This window comes from Labrus bergylta, chromosome 23, assembly GCF_963930695.1.
Source record: "Labrus bergylta chromosome 23, fLabBer1.1, whole genome shotgun sequence".
NCBI classification, from domain to species: domain Eukaryota; kingdom Metazoa; phylum Chordata; class Actinopteri; order Labriformes; family Labridae; genus Labrus; species Labrus bergylta.
Genome location: NC_089217.1, coordinates 11,472,948 through 11,493,124, shown reverse-complemented (window position 1 = coordinate 11,493,124; position 20,177 = coordinate 11,472,948). Strand labels below are relative to the sequence as shown.

Below are 20,177 nucleotides of genomic sequence, written 5' to 3'. Positions count from 1 at the left end.
GGGCAGGATTTACTAACCCAGAGGCCCCTTTTGTTCTCTGAACGCCACACTGATCCTCCGCTTCCTCTCTGGCTGTATGCGCGGGCCTATAGGCTTACCTTTTATACTCCTCTCTCTCCCTTTCTGTCTGCTGTAAATAGGCTTAAAGTTACAGATGTCTGTGTGCGAGCACAAAAAGCCGAGGTGAAGCACAGAGGCTGGCTGTATTTCAGGAGAGCAGGTGGAAAGAGAGCAGCTGGGGCACAAAAGGTGACAATCCTGTTTCTCATTAAAAAGTTGAGCAACTACATGTGTGTTTTGAGTGTGTAGCTCTATATATATATATATATATATATATATATATATATATATATATATATATATATATACGTGTGTGTGTGTGCAACAGGTGAATTGATAGGGGACAGTCAAAACTCAAAAACAATTTTTTTTTCTGGATTTTTCACCCTCATTTCACTGCTACTTTTTGTTAGCTTTAGCAATTTTGCAGTGTCGCAAAGTATTTGTTAACATCTGTTGCCAGGTACCTTACAGCTGTACCACAACGTATTCTACTGCTGCACTCTCTCTCTCTCTCTCTCTCTCTCTCTGTATAAGAGCTTAAAGACTTAAAAGTAGGTAAATTCAAGTAGTAAATCACGCTGTCAGATGGTGTCAGAGCAGCAGCCAGCTGGGTGAACACGGGCGTCAATGGGTTCCTAGGTGTGTGGGCCGTCTGCCTGGCTGGCTGGCTGGCAGGGACAATAAGCCATACTGTTTGACCTGCCCTGTCTGTCCCACTGCCAACTTTCACGGACATTCAAACAACTTCTCTTCCCTCCCCTGAATCCTGAGTGGAGACTGTAACTTTTATACAAATACTAAGCCACACATCTGGGCTGCTGCCTTTAAATACTCTTATTTAAGTTAATGTTAATCCATGTTTGTGACCAATGTAGTTTATATTCAGACTTAAAACAGTGCCATGAGCATTACTATTATGTTTCTATTCATAATGAGACCAATCTCTCAGTTAAAAGAAAAATGTGCGGCTTTTTGATCCAGTAGATGTCGCCCTTGAGCACCAGCACTAAACCAAAACAAACACCTCCGAGTTATCAGTTAGAACGCACCATAATTAAGCACCATCAAGCACAAGCGGCGGACAAAATTGTCCTTTGCTTGAGCTGCAATTGAGTGTGGCCTGCGTTGTTGTGTTAGCAGGCTAATGTTAGCTTCACATTGCACATAAATCTACACGAAATGACCAAGAACACTGTTGTATTTGTGTAAAACGTTGCACATTCTGCCTTTAAAGTAGATAATAATCTTGCATCTGTTTGGTCAGACACATCTTATGTCATCATTGTTGGTGTTATGTTGTCAAGACCTGAACATTGGGTACCAATTCCATTTGTTTTCAGATGTGAAATGATGTTCTGAGTAAACATAGCAGATTGATTGTGAAGTTAATGTTTCTCAAACCACTTCCTGTTATGTCCTTGTTTTGAAAATGGGAAAACGGTAGTACAACCTTTATTTAGCAAATAGCAATACAATAATCTAATGTTTCTGCCATACTCTCAAAACCTAAAGACAAAAACACTTGCTGCTACACTGTCAGTTAACCTACGAGTGAGATAGACTTGATTCATCTGTGGTCTGTAAATTAAGATGATTACTGATACAAACACTTAATCCATGTTCCCTAGATTACCAGCCTCAATGATGTTTCACTTCAAATAAGGAAACTGTCGAGCTACGTTATAGCTCGATTAGGCCATTTAACTGGACTACTGTCCTTGTCCCCTTATACAACTAGTTATTATTGGACTGTCTTCTGGTTGACCTTTCTAACTAGTTAGCAAGCAACAAACTGGTTACAGTATATGTGGTATAAGCTCTGTATATTTCATACATATATATTTTTTCTGTGTTTTCGCTGTTTTGTAAGTGAAGCAGGGTTTTAAATTTGATGCAAACCGTAACTGGGAGCCAGTGGAGGGAGATGAACAACAGAGTGACCTGTGCTGGTTGAAGACCAGTCGCGCTGCTGCGTTTTGGATCATCTACAGGGGTTTGATAGTGCATGCAGGAAGACCTGCCAGTATGGAGTTTCAATTTCGGGAATGTCGGGTATTAAGTCGAAATACAATTTGGACAGTAAAGATTAAATACCGAGGAAAAAAAGTCAAAATGTCGAGAGTCAAGTACTACTTTGTGAAATTTTGATTTGACTCTCGAAATTGTATAGCCTATACTATTTTATTCTCGACATGTGGACTTTATTCTCAAAATGTTGACTTTTTTTCTCGCAGTGCATAATAAATCCTCTCATTATTTATTCGTCATGCCTGGCCCTAATCCTCTTCTGTAATTTAATGATTCAATATCCATTCAGTATCTTAACATACCTACATAGACAGGAAATACTAATTAAATTTAGCCTACTGACCAATTTAATAAACTAAAACAAATCTCAGGATTTCACTCAGGTCAGTGTATTTTTGTAATTGTGACTTTAGTGCGTCCCATCAAGGGTTCATTGTCAAACTCTTGAGTGTACATGATGAAGGAGAGGTGAACCCAGAGGACATTTTGTAAAGTCATTGCTGCTGTATTCCTGTGGGCACTTGCAGAGCCTCTGTGGTCATCACTAATGAGTTTACAATGACCTTATCACACTTGATGGTATTTTTAACACATACACTCTAAAGGGAACTGCTTATCTGTGTGGAAAATAGAACATGTGGACTTGCTTTTATTAAGTCGTAGATGTTTACAGTGTGCCTTCTGCCTGTTATGAGAGGCAGAGAAAGCCTGTGTGCGTGTGTTTGCGTCCGTGTGTGTGTGTGTGTGTGTGTGTGGCGGAGGAAGAGAAGAGGGAGGGGGAGCTTCATGTGTAAGCCAATGGGTGCAGAGCAGCTTTAATGTCATTTCTCGACGCTTTAACTTGGTGCCAGAGCAGCGAAGCGCTCAACCCTGCTCCGCGTCCTCAACTCTCTTTCCGTATCAACGATCATCATGCACTGAACGACTGCGACCAGAGAGCTGATTCAAGACTCAAAACAGCACGGAGTTGTGTTTGTCGGATGCAGTTTGCCCGTATGCCTCCCTCCACAGTCGTGATTTCATTCTAAAAAAAAAAAACGGAATACTCAGCCCCGAAAGCGGACCAAGTTTTTGCAGTTGAAAGGTAAGTGTGAAGTTTTTTTTTTTGTTTTTTTTGCTTTGACTTACTCTAATCATTTTTATTTATTCTCTCAACTTTTCAATGCGGTTTAAGTGTACATAGTTGTGCCTGGATGTTGTAAAAAAAAAAAAAGATTTAAAATAAGGGGGAAAGGAAGCAGATCAGGTTTAGAGAGGCTTGTTTGTATTCATCTTTTGGAAATCATCAAGCACCATCAAGGATAAACAAATGAAACATGAATCGCCTCTTCATTTATCCAATGCAAAACACAGTAAAAAGGAAGGTGGGTGGGATATTTGAAGCTTTGAGACACATTTTCCCCCAAAAAAAGAGGAGAGAAAAAAGTGAATCTGTGGTTAGGTGTGGGGGGGATTTTAGCTCGGAAAGTGTCTGTGCGTTAAGACGCACTTAATGGAGGGTTGCGTTTGGGTTTCCAGATGTGTGAACTCAGCTGTTGCTTGTCACTCAGGTGGTCTCTCTCTCTCTTTGCCTGTCTACTCCTTTTCCTTTTTCTTTACGAGCCTCCTCCTCGGAGTCCTTTCATGCAGCTCCTCAGTATCACATCAGTGTTGAATGACCACAGCCCGAATCCTCAGAGACATTACGGAGTGAAAGCCACAACAGTGAACCAAGTTACCAAGAAAGACATTTTCTCGTACGCAGATCATACCGCAGACATAAACGTACTTTTCAAACAAACTTTGGAGTGGTAGCCTTTGTTTTATTTCATTTGAATCAAATTGTTTCAGAATGATAGTTTGAACAATGGGCCCTCTTTTCAGATGCTGAATTTAATCTCAAATGTATTTTTTTTTTTTTTAAATCATAAAAAAGGAAAAAGAGACTGACTATGAGCCCTTGTTTGGATGGACTTTGCAGTGCTGTGTCATCTGTATTGAAGCCAGTGGTGGCACCTAGTGGTGGTACTTATTTTTTAAAGATGCTTGCATTATGAGCTGTAGGCTTTTTGCATTTCTGCGTTTGAGTTTTAAACCTCCAGTAAGCATGTTCAACAAAACCACTATCTGATCTGCAGCTTCATTTTGAAATGATTACAAATTGGGGATGATTTGATGTGAACATTTATTGGCTGTGTCGCAGTTTTCCATGAGATCTCATGTCATCTGGCTTGCTGTCTGTAACTGAATGACATGCTGCTGTGTAGTTAGCTGATCCCGGATGAGAGCAACTGAGGATCAGGTGACTGGAGGTGTATTTCCCCTCAGTGGGGGGGCCAGTCAGCCAGACTATGCTACACTTTGCTGGGGGTGTACGCTCACTGCAATGCTAAGCCTCTGTTAATGAGTATCTGCATGTGTGTGAGTCCTTGTCTGTGTGTGGTACTCAGTGCGAGTGGTTGTGGGTCTGCATGTCTGTTACCTTTGTGTGTGTGTGCATGTGTTAGAGAGAGAGAGAGAGAGAGAGAGAGAGATAGGTGTTTGGAAGCAGGAGTTAAGCTGCTGTTAATTGGTCAGCTATTTGGACCACATGGGAGTCGAGTCAGGAAGTATCTCAAATTATAGGTATTTTAAGCCTGATTACTATAACAAACAACATTGATCTTGTGATTTCATATCTTGTGTGCAGCAGTACAGTTTGGGAAATCAATCAAACAATCAACATTTATTGATATAACGCTAGAAATAAAATAATAGAGAAAGTCTCGACAATAGTCTTTGTTGTATTGTTTACAGGACGCAGACCTTATCCACCAATGTGCAGCCACAGACAGGCAGGAACTTAGAGCAGAACCAAACTCGTTGGTCGAAATCTATCTGCCATTAACGGCTTGGTTGAGAAATACATGTATTGTATGCTAAATATGAAGCTACAGCAGGCAGCTGGTCAACTAAGCATATTGCCATTATAATGGAAAAGGGTGGAAAGAGCTAGCTTGGCAGCTTAAAAGGAAAACACATCGCCCTTCTTTCAAATATTTTTTTAATATAAATCGTTGTCAGTATGGAGTCAGCTGATCCAGAATGTCACTGACCATGAAATAGTCTGAAACAAACCATAAAACCAACAATTGTTCTTTTGTTTATTCCTTACTAACAAAACATATACTTTGTTTGTTAATCAAATTAGCTTAACAAGGTTGCTTGTAGGCCCATTTTCATAGTTTTTTTTCCCGTAGCCATGCTAGCCTTTTTCCAGTTTCTGTAGAGCTAAGCTAGCTGTAGCCACATTTTACAGATAAGGGCTCTGTATCAATCTTATTATTTTATTCTTCACATGAAAGCAGGCAAGATGGTTACCTAGCTAGCTTTGTTAAGCTGCTTTAACTCCAAAAAAGTGAAAGGTGGTTAAGTTTGGTAGAAGGCTTTTGCTAGCTTAAAAAAACAAACAAAGGGAGCCGGGGTGAAATGTTTGAGAGTGTTTAAACATATAATAACCAGGAGGGTTGGAAAATGCTTTCGCTGAAGAGGCTATGAAGCCGTTCCTGAAGAGACGACCTTTAAAGTTCATCAAAACACAAACAACGACTCAGCATCTTATGTCATGCGTTTATAGTAGGCTACAAGCATTAGCCAGAGAAGTTGACAGAGTTTGAATGCATCCTTGACTTTTTGCTCGAACTGCTTTTTTGTTCTTGGGCAGTTTCTAAACTGACAGGCTCATTTTTCAAAACAGTATCTCCAGATGAGCGTCTCCATCCTACAGTTCTTCCTTTTTCTTGTATGCAACCCAAATTCTCATCCTCTCCAGCAAGCTTCAAATGCCAGAGAGGAAATCCAGCCTGGAGATGGTTCTGATATTGTTGGACTCTCTCCTGGAAAATCGTTTTTTGCTCCATGGCCAACGGTGCTCTGGATTTAGAGCCATTGACTCCTAAGCCAAAACACCTCGTCTGATCACAGCAGTGAAGCTGTTTGAAGAGCTCAAGATGTGCTGTGTTTGACATTCAATCGATTTTTGACACTTAGAACATGAAAGACAATCCTCGGCTAGCTTGAATTATAAATGTTCCTACCTTGTGACGTTTTAAAGCAGTCTGAAGGACATTCTATTACAAAGACAAACTGTTACTGTTTACATTTTTTTTGCAGGCTGACTTTAGGTTAGGGGTTGTACAGAGATTTAACAGATTTCCTGTGTCTCAGTTTTTGAGTTGGAACATAGATTGGCATTACATTAAATAAATGGAACCAATAAGAAACTTAAACATGAATGTGAAGTGTGTTTAAAAGTGTGTGTGTGTGTGTGTGTGTGTGTGTGTGTGTGTGTGTGTCTAAAAAAAAAAGAAAAAAAAAGGGAGCGCAAGACCTCCATCTATTAGTAAGTCAACACTGTTCTGTCTGTGCGCCGCTGTCAGCCTAATACCTCAGACCAGCGTGTGTACACACAGGCAGGTTTGTGCTGTCATACTGGAATTAATTGAGTGTGGGGTTGTGTAAATCATTCCAAACCTCAGAATACACTTGCCAAGTAGCTATCCACTGTAGTTCTGTGTGTTGGGCTAAACAGCGAAGGACTTCTCGCTGAACTGGAGAACCACAACAGTGACAACCTGACATTTCTGGGAAGAGCAGAAATTAAAAAAGTAATCTTAAATGGAAGCCAGCCAGTTTAACCAGTACAAGGAGCAGTATTACTGGTGCTGCTGGAGATTACAACCAGTGCTGCAACCAACACTGACTAATCAAACATTCCAAATACGTACTGGTCAGAGTTTCTAGAAAATGAAAAACAGCTGCTTATTCTTTTTTTTTTTTTTTTAATATATATATATATATATATATATATATATAAATAAAACTATAGAAGTCAACTTTGGTTGTGAGCGATTGTAGTGTTTTTTCCCCACTTTGTTTAGACTGAACAACTAAATTGGAGTAATGCAATAGCATGGGTCTGAATTGTGATCTCTTTTGGATACTTTTTTTGTATCCCTGATGTTTATTTGGTCCGTGTTTTTCTTTTTTTTACTGCTTCTTTTGTATGGTTTCTTTTTTTAGGGACAGTTGTAAAGAGACAGGAAATGTGGGGAATGAGCATTGGGGATGACATGCACCAAATAGCTGCAACTCACTAACTCTACATGTGATGTAGACATGGACATATCTGATTAAATTCAACCTTTCTGAGGGTGATATATTTGGATGGAAATATTGCAGTGTTAATGATGAAAGACAAGTTAACAGTGTGTATAGATGTTGGCCTACAGTAGCCATGAACACCCGGCTGTTGAGGAGTTGAAGGGTGCGGTGTGTAAATGTGTGCTGCAGTCCTTGATCTAAGAAACACTAATCGAGATCCTTGTGCACACTGAGCGGTTACAGAGCGAAACCCTGCAGGCCACATTGGCTGCACAAGCCTGGTATTATGGTCAGCTTGTGGGGAGAGAAAGTAATCCAGGGCTTAGAAGAATATCAGACACTGAGTAATGGACTCTAAGAGGGAGTTACACACCACTCTGTTAAAACTTGCAGGGAGGCAGAAATAAAGTTGCCCCCAGCACTTGCTAAGCGATGCAATACTGAGGTGTTGTTGAGCGATCCCGACTCGTGCCTGCGAGTGAGAGTCAATTTGGCACCACCTTAATTATCTATATACACAGCTCTATTTGATGATGATTAAAGCCACTCAAAAAAAACACACTCACACACGCCTGCCCAGACACTGCCAGTCGCCAGCCTCGGTGGTTATGGAGACATTAAAGGTGATGATTATTAGATGATAATAATTAAAAGGCTTTAAAGCTCCAGTCATGGTAAATAGTATAGCTAGGAACACAGTCTCGTTTAGGAAGACAAGATTTCTGTTCAACAACCACGTAATTACTCCACGTCAAATGACCACCCTGAGGGAGAACACAAATGATAGCTCTCAGTTTTGTTTTGGATTGGGAAGAACATAAAAGGTCTCCATAACAGGTTCTGGTTTGTTGCGTGGGACATCACTCAAACAGTATTGCTGATGTGTTAAAAACCCGACCTTATTTAAGTGATGATGTTACACAGTTTGATGTTTGTAAAGGTTTGGTTTGATGTTGTTTAAGACAACAAGACCTTTTGAAGATGTATGGTTGACCTGCGGTTTGTGAGCATGATAAAAACATGGCTTGATCCATCAAGTCTGCACCAGTATGCATAATGCAAATAATAATATTGGAAAATTTCATGAGAATGAAAATGAGACCTACATAGAATATGTAGTGTCATTACATAAGGTCCTTATTGAGCTGTAGTTGGCTGAAAACTGCATTTTAAGAACAGAATGAAGTAAAAAGAAAAACTAAATTCCAAAATGAATATTCAGTTTGTGCAGAAGGAAAACATGACTTAGCTCCTGCCTTCCCTCATTAAATGGGATGCATGTGCTCTAGCATGTTGCAGAGTGTGTTCCTGAGACAATGACCAACTTATCAAGTATAGTCTGCTCTTTTTTTTCCCTTTTCCAAAATGTTACTATCTTTGCTTTTCTAAATAACTTGATTAGCTCTTCTCTTTCTTTTTTGACATGCATGGAGCTTCAGAGGGCCATGGATATTCTTATGAATCTCTGTTTCCATGACATATCATTGTCAGCCTGCCTCCATAAACAGAAGCAGATTCGATGAAGAAGTGTTTGAAATCTTTGTGACAAACTCAAGATGGCAACCCTTTGATAAAACATTTCATCAACAATAATGTGGACATCCAGTTGTTGGGTGGTCGCCTGTTGAAGCCTCTAGGGACAGGCCCTATCTGTCACAATATCTCCATGTTGCCTAGCCACTTCATCCCCAAGGAATACCACCAGCCTTTTAAATTGACCCAGAGGGGGAAATGGCTCCATCCAATCTGATGCCACTGGGAGTCAGGAAATGGCTTGTTGTGATAACTAGCCTACTTGGTGAGGGTGGGGATAATGACAGGATTTTCACCAAATTTGCCAAAACCTGCACATTCATTGAAGTCATGTTTTTACAATACAAAAAAAAAGGGGTTAGACTTGGTGAAAAACAAACAGAGAACTGTCTGTAGTTCATCTCAGCTCCATAACATATTGAAGGGTATTTTAGCACTGTTTTGGCCAACAAATGTATTAATTTGGCTCACTTTCCCCACCATATTACTCGTTTTTGGGATCCCTAGAACTCACAGTATATTAGCTAACAAAGTTAGCAACTAGCTGCTTAGCATAGTGAAACATTTAGCAGTTAGATGAACATCTTCCTCAGCAGTTGGTAGGGACCCAAAAATGAGCCAAAAAAACAAAAAAAACAATGGCCAAAACTCCAAATGGATGATATTGATGCTCCCTATGTTTTGGATATTTAAGTGGGCAATATTATTCAAGCACATAAACCAAAAATGTAAATTTATATTGATGTTTTCACAGCTTCGTCCTGCTCCCCCTATTAGGCCAAAATCATACCAAATCATTACAAATATTGATAATAATAAAAAAATAGTCCGTTAAGCTATTTCTGGATGATGTTTTTCTTAGACTCTTGACTTCCATATAGCCTACTATAAGAGAAAAACGTTCTTTTTTTGTAACCTCTTCCACCATTAGCATGACACCAACTGCCTTGGCGCTCTGTGGCTAGCAATCAAGCAGCAACATCAACCAGGACAATTTTATCTCCGGAGTGGGGAAGAGTGTAACCGATATTCTCTTGCAGTGGTTACCTGATGAAAGCTTCAGGTTTTCCAAGCGCTCGTCTCGAAGTAAATACCAACAGCGGTTTGAAAGATTTCAGCAATATGAGATGCATCCGTTTCTTGTTTTGGCCAGAGAAGGGAGCTTAAATTGCCACTTGCATTAATGAGGTACTAAATAAATGTCTCTTCTGTTTACACTAATGACCTCAAAAACCAGACTGTGAACCTTGGGGGGGGGGGGGGCATTCATTTTCTCTAACCAGCCACCCATGAAATCCTACATGTGTGGGCTTGTTTGTGTGTGTGCACATGTATGAATGTATTTATGCTCGTTCAGTTGATTCCATATGTTTTTATTTACCAAACACTTACACATATAGCTTTTAGAGTGTGTGAATGAGCATGTATGCATATTCCCTTCTGAGAAAAGCCCCAAAGAATCCCCTTCAGGGAACTTTCAGACATCTGGTTGCGGATGGAGAGCTTATATCTTCAAGTAATATGTCCAGTTAAGCCCCTGGGAGCCGCCGCTGTGCACATCATTACAAGCCTCCTCCGGCTTTGCTTGCAACCCAGTTGAAACCCTATCTTTTGCTTCAGAGGGGTACAAATATGCTGTATATCCTTTTATACTATACTTCCTCCCCGGGCCGTCTCCCATCTGTTGCAGATTAGTCCTCAGTGTGTGTTTAGAGAGCCGAGCCTGTCGCCAAGCAGGACAGATAGTAAACCCAGAAGGTTTTAGTCAGAACTGTCAGGTAGGTCTGAATTAACAGAGAGGCCAACTAAGGATATGGCTGGTTGAGAGGAAAGACGAGAAGTGGAGCCCGGAGGAGAGACAGCGAGAAAGTAAGACAAGCTCCGAAATTAAACAAGAAGCGCCCACCAAACAGGGTCGTCTGTTTACCCATGAACCTCAGGCCCGCTACTCGAGGGTTGGTGTGGAATGCCAACAACGGCTGCCTGGCCAAATTCAACCACAGTCCCTGGGAGAGGAGGGAGGGAGGGAGGGAGGGGGGGGATGGGGGTAAACACCCCGCAAAAAAGTCCAGTCACGCCACTTTCCCTGTGATAGTGAGTTTATTTAAGCAAGGAGCTCAAAGCAGCTTTCATATAACACATACCTTCAAAATCTGACGCCCACGTGGCATTTAAACCCACCGCCAAAATACTAAGGTTGCTGTACTGTGCTGAGCTGAAATCACTTAGCTGATTTGTTATCTATCTCTTTAAAAAAATCTCTCACTGCTGGCTAAGTAACCCATATAAAAGTTAACAAAAAAACTCCCTCTGGAATCAACTCAAGGCTATTCAGTTTCACACACACCCTTCTGTGACACTATGGTTATTTAAGAACTGTGGCAGCCTATGTAGGCCGAGTGTGACAAAGACCCCTCGGCTGCTAGCGTGGTCCGACCCGCTGCTCCCAGCTCGTTTCGTCTTTCCAATGCTAAATTATGGGAAAATGAAGGTACGCGTTGTGTAATAGACAGCCGGTTAATGTGTGTGCGTTTGTCTGTTCCGCTTGACTTGTGTGCCATCCCTCCAGGGTCCTGTCATTAAGCCTCTGTGTACACAACCCCAATCCCTGGCCTACATCTATCTCTTATGCTGATATTCATGTGGGATTTGTACACTCACACACACTGCTTTCCCATACCAAACATGATGCAACACTGCTGCTTGTCTTGCCTGATATGTCATCAGATATATCTGTTTTTACATTTGCTTCACTCTCTTTTATTTTTTTTTTCTTAGGGGATATTTGTTTTTGCTTCCATCTAGTTTGATTGGCACAGCTTATTAAAGCTTAAACGTGTCTTGTTTATTTTGGCCGAAACACGACACGCACTGTAAATCACTCAGATGGATACTTAAGACTGATAAAGGGAATGCACGTAACAGGACAAACAATGGTGCATCAGTCTTAGTTCAAAGTGTTTCGGAAGGCAGAAAAAAAGAAGATAAATTGTAACGTGAGCAGCTGGAGTGTTTCACTTTTTATTTCCTTTCAACAAAAGCTTTTCTAGCTTTTATTGTAGTCCGTCTGCCTTACATCTGCGGCCCTAATATCAGTTTATTTGTGACCTAAACTTTAAAGAGGAGCTGGAATTTGTCAGTGTTTATCTTACCGTTTATGGCTTTTCATCAGTGGCCCATATATGAACCCTGTCCCTTTCTTTCCACTCAAGTGAAGCAAAACTGCAGTGATATGTACTTTTTTTCCTCATGTCAACAGAAAAATAAGAAAATTTGATTCTTGGCATTTTATTTTTATCATCGGCCTGTCACTCAGCTCTGTTTCAGTTTTAAATATCAGCCTGATCTCTCTTTTGTAGAGTCGAATCACTTTATTAGAGAGGCAGTGATTGCAGCTGCCTGGCATTTTATCAAGACAACCCAGAAACACACACACTCATGCACACACACTCCTTTCATTACAGGGCTTAAAGTGACCTCTGGATTTTGTTAAAGAAGGAATGCATCACTTAACAATATCAAATTTATGTTGGATGCACTGCAAAAGACTTTTCATTGCCTCTGTTCAAACACACACACACACACAGCTAATGCAGTGGCTTAGGTTGCTATAGTTTCCTGATAGATGTTACTGATTTATGATAGTCTCTCACTCGCAAATGTATGTGTTAAACTACTCAAATATTTAATTCAAATTTCTTATTGTAAAAGTAATTTAGAATTTAGCTGCTCTAAAGAGGTTGAGGAAGTTCATCTGTGAGACTGAGGTCATGTTTACATGACAGTGATCACCTGATAACGGAGTCGTTTTTCATTTTTCTTTTCAAAAAGTTCTGCGTTCAGAAGCCAACATTTTGATAACACGACTTGGCTACAAACGACTAGGCCAGTAGATGTGACTTAGTAATGAAACAGCATGTGCATGTAATGCGCACATGCTCTTCCTTCCACAGAGCGGTGACGTGGAAACATAGCTACAAAAACAGCTAACACACAAACGTCTGTTTGGACGGACGATGTGTTGAGGTTGTTACCCCAAGTGATCCAAAACGAAAGTCGATTTCAAATAAATGTCGACTGGAATTTACCATCGCAAACGAAACTCGGGAGTCTGCCATTGCTGTAGTCTTCCACCTACTTGCGCACAGCTATTGATTGGAACCTTATGCTATTGAATGGGCATGTGCGTAATAAGGCCACAGTTTTAGCAGTCTACACAGGGACTGAAACAGTACCTTTTTCAAAAACTTGTTTTTACGGAAGCAAAATGGTGTTGTTGTGTAGACAAACAGTCAAAACGCGACAATGGATGGATGCGTAAACAGGGGTTGGATATGAACTTCAAGAAAGAATGAAGAATTCGGTAAATTTGGGTGTAAAAATGTCAACATCTCAAATGTAGGACAATAATACAAATCTAGTTGAAAGAAGGGCACAGGGCACCAGCACCTTTTACTGTGGTGTTTCTGACTTGAATTGTCACTTGTATTTGGTGTTTATTAACCAAAATATTGCACTGTGGAAGCTGTATGGGCACCATTTTTACCAACAGTTTGTATTAGAGTTTGTAAAGTATACATAAACAGTTAAAGTTATAATGCAACGTATACGAGTTCAATTTCTGCAAAGAGGAATATGCCGAGTGCATAGATTTGTAGAAGTCTTCCACTCCAGTTACCAATATTTTGAATTGTAGAGTTATAAATCTTCTGTGGAAAAACAAATGATGATTGATGATGAAATATATTACCCAGCTGCCTGATGAAACTGTTTTTTTAACCAAGAGGATACTTTTGCTTGGCAAGACATTTTAGCCTAGAGGGACCATCTAGGACTCGCATGCAGTCCGTTACAGGTAATGACTCGTATTAAGTCGTTTAAGCGAGGTAGTGGAAGCCAAATCATTACACATATTGATAATAAATAACTTTCTCTAGACATTAACGTGGGAAGCCTCTGTGCTGTTTTGGATAACCCTGTGTAGAACTGAAACAGTATTATTCCTTAACATACTCATGTCAGTGAGAGGCAAGGGGATTTACAGAAATCCACTTGAATGTCAGAGTAATTGGCTTCATACAAGGCTCATGTGTGACAAGGTTCCCTGTCTGGTCAAAGTAGTTTGTAGGGTTGCATTTGAATATAATAAATGCTGCTTAAAGATGGAAGCTAAAGTAACATAAGTAAAGCAGATATTGTTTCCAATTAACTGGAAGGTTTGACTTCTGCCTCCATGTCTGATGATTTGTGATGATTTAAAATAAAGATTAAAACACAAGTCCAATGGTATTGGAGCTTTAAGGTGGTTTGCAGACAAGCAGGGAGACTAGCAGCTCAGGGGTGGTTTTTGTACAAAAGCAAAAAACAGGAGGACTGAGCTAGCTGTGCGGCAGTCGTAAAACAACAAAAGCAACTGAAGAGCTGGAGTAGATATACTGCAGAAAGATGGGCTAATTAGCCTCAGGTGAACAGATAGGTGATGAGCTGATTGCATGCAGGTGTGTAGAAGCAGCTGAGCAGAGAGCAGGGATATGGGGAACATGCCAACACCAACACAACACGCACAAGCAAAGAAAAACAGACAGGAAAGAGTATGTATTTAGAAGAGACGTACTGTATATGAGCCAAATGCTAGCATCGCAACAACACTCGTAGCATTGTGGTGTTAAACAAGCATTTTGATTTATGCTATTGGTTGCCATCATAGTTTGTCACTAAACCATGATAAAATCAGCTAATAATTACAATTATTAGAGGGGACAGGACCATGGGAGTATAGGTTAGCATGTATTTGGTCTATCAACATAATTATTGGGTAACTTCAAGTTTGAAACTGATGACAGTACAAAAATTCAAAAATTCACAAATCACAAAAGTTATCTGGACAGGTGACATGAATGTCTGCACCAAATGTTGCACCAATCCACGTCATAGTCTGAGAAATTTCCAAAAGTATCTCTTGTTAGTGGTATAGCAGGATTCAAGGGATCACTAAAGTATGATTCATCCCTGTTGTGGGCCAAATGGGTGAACCGACCCACTGACCAATTACCCAACAAACCGACACCCCTATAAAAGGTTGACATAAATAATGGACCGCCCATTCTGCATCGTACTTAAAAATGGTATTATTGGGGTTCTGAAACTGAAGCTTCCCAGCCCAAACCCCAACTAAGCAACAATTTCCTGTATTTTACAACTTTTATTGCTGCTCCTATTGTCCCAGAGGTGTGCAGGTAACACCCTGTGGTAGATAGCAAATCTCAACAGAGGGATTTATGGCCTGAAACTTGAATCACACACAGCCTTGAAGTGTCAGGGGACATTAACACTGAACTAGCGAGATCACTGAGGAACACTTCCCTAGACCTGATATGCAGCAGCGGGTCGAGCTGGTGGGTCTTGTTAATCGGGGCTAAAGATCCGTTTCCTGGCATGAATGGCTGCTGAAAGGTGTCTGGTGGAGTAAAAGGGGCTGAATGGGAAATCATGATGGATGTGAATTCAGACGTCAGTCGGAGGGTGGTTCTGTGAAAAACATACTTTTCCTGCTGCTTTAGCAAGATTTGTACTAATTGTCTATTAAAAGTGGCACAACTCTTTTTAAAAGGGAGTAATATATCTCTACTCAAAAAGATTCTGCCTACTGGGTTTGTCATGTGCATCAATTTGAAATGTCCTCATTGGGATACCCCATGTGGTTTGCAATTTGTGAAATTCTTCGGCTCTCATCTTTCTCTATAATGTCAATCTCTTCACTGTACCTTTAAGTCAATCCTTTGAGGAAAGCTTCATCTTCTTTGTTAAATTTAATCATATATATGGGCCAAGAGCTAAAAGTTGAACACTACAATTGTTCAGATAAGTAATTAAAAGACTTAATTTTCAAGACTTTGTTAGGTTCTAATCCTGGTTAATATAACAACGTATTAGGAGGTATTTTATATTTCATGATGTACTTTTAGTTTCTTTACCATGAGGAATGGTCTCCATGCTGTTTGAGTTGGTCTTCATGACAAACTGTCCTGCAACAAGTCACGACATGTCACTGTCCTTGTTTATTTCAGTTTAAAAAGAAAACAGAGGGCCATCTCCCCTGAAATTTGCATTCGAAGAGATCAGTTCAACCCCCTCGTGCCTCCTGGTGATGAAACACAGTGCCTGTAGTAGAATGCAGGTGTGAATGGCCATTATAAATGAAAATGAGGCACAACACTGTCGAGACGAGCATGTCTGCTGAGCACAATAAAGGGTAACGAAAGGCCAAATTACCAGTCGAGTTCTGTTCCAATAGATAAAATGAAATGTGCAGCCAGAAAGGGTTGAGTAAGTGTGCCTGGAATTTGTAAGATTGTGTATGTGCAGCCAGTTTGTAGTCCAGACTTGGTCTTGGGTTTCAAGTAAAGAAAAGGTCACTAGATCTTGTCTGAATCCCAGACCAAGCTTTTGCCAAGCTTCTGCTCAGAAATTCCTTTGAGAGACTTGATCAAAAGGTTTCAGTCAAAAATACTTCTGACTTGCCTTGGTTTAAGGTTAGACTGATATTTTTAATGAAAGCTGGATATTGGCCAAAGGTTCTTACTTGAAAATGCAGTTTAGTCAAGGTCTGTGTGTCTTTCTCTTGGCTATATTTTTGGGTTGATCTATTGGCTATAAAAAGCTGCTACGCACAATTTGAATTGGCAGCTATGATTCCAAACATCAAAAGGACAAATCCAAAGCCCATCTAACCCTTGAAAAAAATGTGTATAGACCCCAGGTTTGAATCATGTGTTTGTATTTGTACTATCTGGACTCAAAGGTCACTGCATAAATCCTTCATTAATAAATTCCTACTCATCAGCCTCAGATTTGTGCATGAGACCAGGGTATCATATTCTCATGTTCAATGGCATATATAATGGTGAAAACCAATCAAAGACTTGGTTTATATTGCAGAGGAGAGATTTAGTTTTCTTTCATTAAGTTTCCTGGTTGGGAAATATAAACAAACCAACAACTTCTACATCAAGTAAAAGACTGAATGTTTCTTTCAACACTGTTGCACCTTCTGCTCTCTTTAGAAAGGAAGCAGAGGAAGCAAGGTCAACTGTCCGGTTGTGTTTCTCCAAAGAACCATGGCTCTTTGGCCACAAGCCCAGGCCAAGTCTGAAGGGCCTATATCTGCCCATTGTCCGTGGATAAAGCCACTCATCCTCTGACCTGTCCTCCATTCATGCCCGGGCAATCCTCGCCCCCTCATTGTCTTTTTCTCTCTTCTGAATTAAGTGATTCTCTGTTACAGATATAGAGATATTCTAACCTTCAGCCTGAAATTCATTTTCCAAAAGTTTTCAAAATGCATAAATCTGTGGAAACTCAATGCAGATCTTTTTTGGTATTCAAAACAAAGAAGCTCTTGCAGTGTTGCTGCAAGATCCCTGGAAAGCTCGAGAGATTAATTGTGACTGGACTGCCAAGCTCTTCTCAGTCGATTTTCAATATCCACTGGAAGGCCAGAGATGCCTGTTTTGGCAAAGCACATTGGCAATCCTTCTCAATGCACAAGCAGAACCTTTTGCTCTATATTGCTTTTCAAAGCTAGTCATTTCTCATTTGTAACAGGTATCTTGGCATGTGACAAACAGCTCTGTTTCCCTCTCTGCCAGTCACATTGTGGGGTTGTCAGGGGAGAGGGTTTCTTTGTCCACTGGACAATTGAGTAAACTCATTTGTCATTTTAGGCGTCTTAAATGAATCCGTTGGTGCTTTTCAACCTTTCACAATGACAGATGATGCAAAGCTTGTCCAGATACATGATATCAAACTATCAACATGCAAATCAAGAAACAAAAGCCTTTTCTCGTGGTAGATGTCTCATTTTGGAAAAAAAAAAAAAAAAGGACTCATCACTTGTTGTTCTGCCTGATTATCACAAGTTTCCTGAAGTGAAGTGCTCTGTGACAATAATGCCATTGTGATTGGCTGAAGTGAGAGATGAGGACAGGGGACCCCTCTCCTCTCACTCATTCAAGTCTCCAAAATAGGAAGGGGGCGGCAGTATCGGTGACAGGACGAGCAGGCAGATCCCCTGCGTGAGAACTTCTGAAGATGGATGAGGCTGACTTGGGAGGAAGCTTAGTTAATAATTAACCAGAAAAACTTGAATACACGGGGTAGTTGAATTCTAGAAAGAGACATATTAAGCACTCCGAGGGGAAACCAAGTCAATGTATCAGCAAACAAGGACTTATAATCAATACTCTGATGTGTAGGCAGACACTCAGTAATGAACCAACATAGACTTAATCCCCCAACTGTGTTGAGCTTTGTGTGCTAATTCTGACTTGGGTTCACTCTCTTCGCTCTTGCCAACATCATTGTCACAACAGGAAACTCTTTGTCACAATGAAAAATCCATAAAGAAATTTTATGCTTTCCTCCAACCGTCAAACATCAGACAAATTTTTCATACATTTTTTTCAAATAGTGGAGCAGCTTCAACCTCATGCCTAGGACAGCAAAGACTATGTGGAAAGGGTAAGAGTTAAATGCATTTCTCAGGAGTGGGTGGAGACCAAAACAAAGCTAGAAGGAGATTCAATATTGGACTAACAGATTCAATGGACACAAAAAGGAAAGCTCGTTTTGCAAAGTGGTAAACCATGGTAACTTTAAGTCTGAGGATATGATGCGTTTATCTTTTCTTTTTTTTTGTTGCCCCTTAGTGGCTACATTTTAAAAATGTCAAGTCAACCGTTTTCTTTACAAAAGTGCAACGGTTCGATGTAGCTCTCTGCTGAGCCATTACCCTTCATTCCTTATTTTAGTTGAGATAATGGAGCAGCTGGGCAAATAACACTTGCTACAATCATTATACAAGCAAATTGGGACAATGGGATTATTTCGCCTCTAATTCTTGAAAAGCAATGAACGGATGCCGAGCATTGGACCCAGACTTTAGGTACAAGTAGGTTGACTCCTACGTCAGAATTGGGGGGTGGGGTTGGAAGGCTTGGTGTCACTCTTGTGGAGGAAGGGGTGTAGAAATAGGTGGGGGTGTTGATCCTGAAGAGTGTGTGATTGAGGTGCTGTGGCAGGCGATTTGCTCTGGAGGGGAGGACTGAGGGAGGAGCCGACATGGCCTGGCTGCCCCATGAGCACACAACCACACATCCACTCAATCCAAAACACTCACAGGGATCAGAGACACTCAAGATAGAGACATCACCTCTCTGCCCTCCTATCCTCTTTGCTTTTTTGGACCTTGAAGGAGCTGAAGCTCGAGATCTAAAAAAAGAGTTCCTCCCATCTACGGATTGTTTTTCACACTTCACTCGGCTTATAGTTTATATTCCAAAGGCTGAGACATTGGGGGAATACTTCCAGGCTGAATGGGATCTGGATCTGATTAAAGTTTGGACCCTTTTAGCTCGATGCTTTGGTGATGTAGCTAAGAACTTGAGTGCTGTGTGACCCGAGGATTGTGGATGTGAATGAGTGCTCCATATGAAGACAGAAAGAGGGATACTTTTAACCCTAAAGGTGAGAGGAAAACAGATGAGATTGAATTTCTTAAGTAATCTAACGGTTAAAATGTTTTCGTGTTGCTATATTTTCATACAGTGCATGTGTATTTGTGTAGGGCTTGCATCTTGTGTCTGTGTGTACAGACTATGTTTTTGTGTGTCTGTGCAGGTGGTCTAACTCCAGCTGTTTTAAGTCTCCTGTGCACCCCCTGACACCCATTTGGCCTTAAAATAACACTCTTAGCCAGTCAAAGAGCGATGACCTCGGCCTTTGAAGTCTGCTAGTTAATGGTTTTTCTAAAGAAAAATCCTGTGACGTTTCAAAAATTCTTTTTTTTTCCACAAGCTTGATTTGAGGGAATTTGATACTGTGAACGAAATCTGTTCAAGTTAAGCTCAGTATGTATAGTTTGCGGAGGTTGTGTACATTTGAAACAACACTTGTTTGACTTACTAATTCCTCAGTGAAGGAGAGTCCCTTTCAGTGTCAGTTAAGGTGAGGGAGGCACACATGCTTAACGGTTAGCCGGGCTACGTCAGGCCCAGTGTTTACACAAGACCCAATGTTGTGACTCCCTTAAACGCCTTTTTAAAAAAAAAAAAAGTATCCCTTTTGACCCCGTTAACCTCCCCCTGTCAGCGTCCACCGCTGCCTGGGTTTAAAGAAGGAATGGTCGGACATTTTGTTTTTGTTTTTGACAAAGACAGCCATTGTGTTATTGCCAACGAGTGACATGGTGTAATGTGAGTTGATGTGTACGTTGGCTCAGGAATCCGCAGTCACCGTTCCCCTGGTAGCTTTTTGGGATGAGAGGGAGGAGAGCTGAAGGGAAGGAATCACAAGAGTGGCTAATGACCGGATATTTAAAATACTGGAATCGTGTTTTTTTGTTTCATTGATTGCCTTTTTGATAATTCTTGTTT

The 20,177-nt window shown here is 40.7% G+C and overlaps 1 protein-coding gene across 1 annotated transcript in view; it reads left to right on the top strand.

The window, feature by feature from the left end:
• The first annotated feature begins 2,923 nt into the window (after positions 1-2,923).
• Positions 2,924-20,177, top strand: part of prickle1b (prickle homolog 1b) — a 28,499-nt gene continuing 11,245 nt past the window's right edge. Inside the window, exon 1 of the mRNA XM_020650412.3 lies at positions 2,924-3,175. The gene's annotated coding sequence lies outside the window, so the exon portion shown is untranslated. The remainder of the gene's footprint in view (positions 3,176-20,177) is intronic.